Source organism: Oryctolagus cuniculus, chromosome 2, assembly GCF_964237555.1.
Source record: "Oryctolagus cuniculus chromosome 2, mOryCun1.1, whole genome shotgun sequence".
NCBI lineage: Eukaryota > Metazoa > Chordata > Mammalia > Lagomorpha > Leporidae > Oryctolagus > Oryctolagus cuniculus.
In genome coordinates, this window is record NC_091433.1 from 68,130,711 (window position 1) to 68,136,710 (window position 6,000).

Sequence of the window (6,000 nt, forward strand, 5' to 3'; positions counted from 1 at the left end):
AGATATGTATGCAATCAATTAAAAACTATAAATGTTTTAGCTATTATTGTCTATGGAATGGGAGATAGCAAAGGGCACGGACGTGCTTACAGGCATTTAGAGAAGTGACTCTCTTGCCTAGGACCAACAGCATCTTGATAGGACACTAGGAAAAATTAATCATGCAGTGGGCCTGTGTTCTAAGTTCTTTGTATGTTTTAATTTACCCTCGCACTGCCACGTGGTAAGTATATTATGAACCCTATCTGACAGATAAGGAAATTGAGGCACAAGGAGATTAGTTACCAAAGGTCACACAGTTAAGATGTGGATTTGAACCAAGGCGTGATGGCTCCAAGTTCCCTCTTAATCTTTCCGACCATTATACTGTAGTGTCTACCCATAAATATTTTCAGGAGACAGTCTACATATCTCAGTAATTTGTTCTCATAGAGGAGTTGCGAAGATTAATGAAATTAAGCTAGAAAGAACATTTTAGAAATGGATTTTCCCTGTGATGGAGAGTAACTTGTCCAAAGTAAGTCTGTGTGCCCCAAGTGGAATAATTCTGAGTTACTAGGCAACCTACTGTTGTCTTATTGCATAAGGTTAAAATGAACTGGAATGATGCTCATTGTGCTCTACTTACATAATCAGACTTTATACCTATTCTCCCAGTACAGGCTGTTGTTCTCTGTGCACGGGGAGGCAGCCTGTCGGGTTTTCCCCACTCGACAATAAACTTTTTCCCTTAAAGGAAAATCAGATTTTATAAGCCATAAAGTTAATTGTAGTGTTTTTGTTTTTGTTGCTGAATGTCTAAGAAATTCTACAAAAAAAATTGTAAAGGCACTGTGAGATGATGTGGAGTTGAATAATTACTCCACATCCTTTATAACCTGCATAACCTTTTGCACTGAAGTCAAACTGTGTGTGTATATAAGAAATAATTGCTGGAAATATTAATCATGTACAAAGTAACCTATAATGACACTGTTCAGTGCATTTTTATATTTTTAGTATGTGCAAGTCAAACTGTGTGTGTATATAAGAAATAATTGTTCGCTGGAAATATTAATCATGTACAAAGTAACCTATAATGACACTGTTCAGTGCATTTTTATATTTTTAGTATGTGCCACTTTTTGCAAATATTCTCAAAGAAGGCTGATAATAAAATGTGTTTCTGTATCACCTAAAAAATGATTTATCAAATTGACAGCAAGAAAAAAGGATAGATGGTGCAACATAGCAATATCAGGAACCAAAACAGGCATGTGGTGACAGATTCTACAGACGTTAAAATAGATTATCAGTACACCATGAATAATTTTATTTGATAATTTTGATAAAGTGCTAAAATTTTCTGAAAAATATAACTTATTACCAAAGGAGAATAGAAAAGTATGCAATGATTTAGAAGACTTAACTCTATTAAATCTTCCCACACAGAATTTCATGTCCTAATGATGTTACTGGCTAATCCTTCCAAATATTTAAGAAAAAATTATCATCAATAACACTAATATATAGAAACTCTTCAAGTTAGTAGTTATTTTGCATGGTTACCATAACCATGATTTGAAATCTGATAAGAATGTTACAAAAATAAAGCAAGTTACAAGCTAACCTCATCCCTGAACATAGATGATAAAAGTCCTATACACAATAATAGCAAATCAAATCAGACATATAGGAAATGCACAACACATACCATCCAAATCAATTCCAAAAATACAAGTTTGGTCAATAATTAATGCAACAAGTAAAGTAGAAGAAACAACCATGTGATTTTCTCAATAAATGGAGAAAAATCTTTGAAAAAATATCCATTCATACTAAAAATTCCGAGTAAAGTAGAGATAAGAGAACAGCTGTCTTTTTTTTTTTTTTTTGACAGGCAGAGTGGACAGTGAGAGAGAGAGACAGAGAGAAGAGAACAACTATCTTTTAGTAACAGTATTATAGAGAAAACATACCCCTACAACAAACCTCACACTAGTGTAAAATATTGAACTATTCCACATGAGATGAAGAAGTATCAGCTGCCACCACTGTTATTCATCATTATACAGGTATCTCCTCCAGCCCGAGAGGGCAAGATTGAATTATTAGTCTTCAGAATTGGGAATTTTGCCTTGCAGTTAGGACACATCCCATATCAGAATTCCTGGGTTTCATACACAGCTCTGGCTCTTGACTTCAGCTTTCCACAAATGTAGACCCTGAGAGGCAGCAGTAATAGCTCAAGTAATTGGATTCCTTCCACTCATATGAGAGACCTGGATTGTGTTGCCAACTCTTTGCGTCCAGATTTAGGGTTTGGGGACATGGAAGTGAACCAGTGAACAGGAGATTTAGCACATTTATTCATTCTCTCTCTCTCTCTCCCCCACCTTGCTTCCTGTCCCCCTATTCTACTTCTTAAAAAATCTAGGAAGAAAAAAGTTTGATTTTCCCCACCAAAAACAGATTTTCAAAGACATATTATAGAAAATCCTAAATAATCTACAAATGCAATTTAAAATAATGTGATCATAGTCAGATCCATGAAAACAAGATCAATATAGTCATTTTCAAGGCCCTATACTAGCATGAATTAGATAAATATTATAAAAATACAATTTATAATAGCCTCAAAAAATCAAGTACCTATGAATCGACTTACTGAAAATGTGTGTATCATATTTCTCCAGGGAAGCAGAATTAAGAGGAGGTAGAGAGACAGACAGATAGGGAGATAGATGATAAACAGATAGGTGATAGATACGGAGAGAGAGGGAGAGATTTCTTTTAAGGAAAATTCTGACATCTAGGGCACACTGGAAGGCTGGAGATTGAGGAAGAAGCTGACATCGCAGCATGGAGGCTGAGGTCCACAGGGAGGGAAGCTGGAATTTATAGGGTTGCTATCTTGAGGACAAATTATTTCTTCTTCAGGAAACTTGCCTTTGCTCTTGAGGCCTTCAACTAGACAAGGCCTGCTCACTTTATGGAGGGCGATCTGATTTCCACAAAGTCTGCTGATTAAACGTTAATCACCTCTAAATTTCAAAGTAGGTAGTCAAACACCTGGGAACTATAATGGAGTTGACACATAAAATTATCCATTACAGTGGACAAGACTTACTCACAGAAAGCCATAAGATGTTTCTGGGGGAATTAAAGAAGATCCAAATAATGAGTTGATATTTCACATTCATGGATTAAAAGACTCAGTATTATAAAAATGATCATTTTCTCCAAATTGATTTCTGTATTTAGTTCAACCACAATCAAAATCTCTTCAGGGAATTTGTGTGTGTATGTGTGTGTGTGCACACGTGCTAATACTATCCTAAAATTTATATGGAAATAATAAGAGCTCAAAATATCAAGATAGCCTTGTAGGGTTTGAAAAATAAGTTACATAGCTTAGTCTATGAAATACATAATTATAATAATTAAAATAATCTGTTGTTGGCACAAGGCTGGGCAAACAGAGCAATAAAACAGAAAAGATCACAGGTATGTAAACAGTCACCTGATTTGTGACAAGCTGTCATGGCAATGCATTGATAAAAGGATGATTTTTCCATTAAATTTTAATGAATCAATTGGATATTCATATTGCTTCTGAAAAATGGATGCTGCACTGTACCACCCTACCACACACACACAAATATACTACAGCTGGTCCATGGATCTAAATATGAAAGATAAGATTATAAAGCTTCTAGAAGTTAACATAAAGATAACCCCTTTGTTGTAGGCAAAGATTTTCTAAACCATATATAGAAACTGTTAACCATAATCTAAAATATCAATAAAATGGATTTCATTAAAATTTAAAACTTTATATTCATCCAGAGATAACCTTAAGAGAGTGATAGGGAAACAGATATTTGTACTATATTTTGACAAAAGATTAATAGTCAATTATATAATTTTTATATAATTATTGATTAAATATAACTTTAATATTGCTAAAATATATACAATCCCAATGTTAAACATGGGCAAGCAATTTAGTAGACATTTTCAAGATGGCTTATAATCTTATAAAAAGATGCTCACCATCATGTCATTAGTAAAATGAATATTAAAACCTCAGTGCAATACTACTATACAACATAGTGAATGTCTTCAAAAAGATAACACCAGAAGTTAAGAAATATATGGAGCAAGTCAAACTATTTTAGATTGCTGATGAGTATGTAAACTGCTACAACTTTGGAAAACTGGCAATAATTATTAAGGCTAAAGATATGTACACCGTATGACCTAGCAATTCCACTCTTAGGTATATATTCAGCAGAAATAGGTGTATATGTATATGTATATCAAAAGACATCAACAAGGGACCATTAAAGTGTTTTTTTTTTTTTTTTTTTATCTTTTATTTAATGAATATAAATTTCCAAAGTACGTCTCATGGGTTACAATGGCTTTCCCCCCCATACCGTCCCTCCCACCCACCACCCTCCCCTTTCCCACTCCCTCTCCCCTTCCATTCACATCAAGATTCATTTTCGATTATCTTAGTATACAGAAGATCAGCTTAGTATACCTTAAGTAAGGATTTCAACAGTTTGTTCCCACACAGAAACATAAAGTGAAAAATAATAGATGATTTTTTTTAAATGATGATGAAATCAGATCAGACCTATTGTCATGTTTAATCCCAGTGAGAGTCAAGTTGGGAATTGATAGTTTCTTTTCTTTTTTTTTTTTTTTAACAGAAGATCAGTTTAGTGTACATTAAGTAAAGATTTCAACAGTTTGCACCCCCATAGAAACACAAAGTGAAATATACTGTTTGAGTACTCGTTATAGCATTAAGCCTCAGTGTACAGCACATTAAGGACAGAGATCCTACATGAGGAGTAAGTGCACAGTGACTCCTGTTGTTGACTTTACAAATTGACACTCCTGTTTATGGCATCAGTAATCTCCCTATGCACCAGTCATGAGTTTCCAAGGCTATGGAAGCCCCTTGAGTTCTCCGACTCTTATCTTGTTTAGACAAGGTCATAGTCAAAGTGGAGGTTCTCTCCTCCCTTCAGAGAAAGGCACCTCCCTCTTTGAAGACCTGTTCTTTCCACTGGGATCTCACTCACAGAGATCTTTTTGCCAGAGTGTCTTGGCTTTCCATGCCTGAAATACTCTCATGGGCTTTTCAGCCAGAGGGGACCATTAAAGTTATTCATAACATGAGAAAATTGGAAATAACTGAAACACCCACTGGTAGTAAAATGAATAATAAATTGTGATATATTCAAACAAAATGGAGCAGCATACATCTATGAAAAAGGGAAAATACAACATGCAGTAATATAGATTCATCTCACAGACATGACATTGAGTTTGAGAAGCAGATACAAGCAGTATATGCTATAAGGCTGCATGGTTAGCATGTGATCTGAGTGATAGCTACATGGAAGTGATGATGTTTGTCCATCAAATTGTACAGTTAAGTACTGTGTACTTTATTTGGACTTGGTATCTGTGATTCAAAATTTGATGACAAAGTTAAGTAAACAGATAAGATAGTTCCCATCAGGAACTTATTTTTTATAATTTAAATTACATATCTTTTTTATATTTACTGCAAGTGATGGAAAATTTAGAACATAAAAGTCTTAGCATTTCCAAAACTTTTCTTGAAGTTTATAACATAATCTGTCCCCTGGCCATACTCTGAAAAGCACTGGTTTTCAGCAGGGGCCAACCTCAAAGAGGATGGGAGGGGCTCCCTTTTCCATAGAATAGATATTCTGGAGGGAAAGAAAGGAGATACCTTCTCCACTTGGGTTAGTGTGGTGAAGCTGACAAGCTACAGATATTATGCCCAGATTGCCTTCACTTTGGTAATGCAGTTGCTCATTCCAAAAGCACCTTCACGTTTATTTCATGGTGAACATTCTAAAGTACCACACTGCGTACTTTGTTGCCCGTACCACACTGCGTACTTTGTTGTCCCTTTTCCTAAATATCTTCTGGACTCCTTAAAGACAAAATATATTAGCCTGGCAGTCTAGG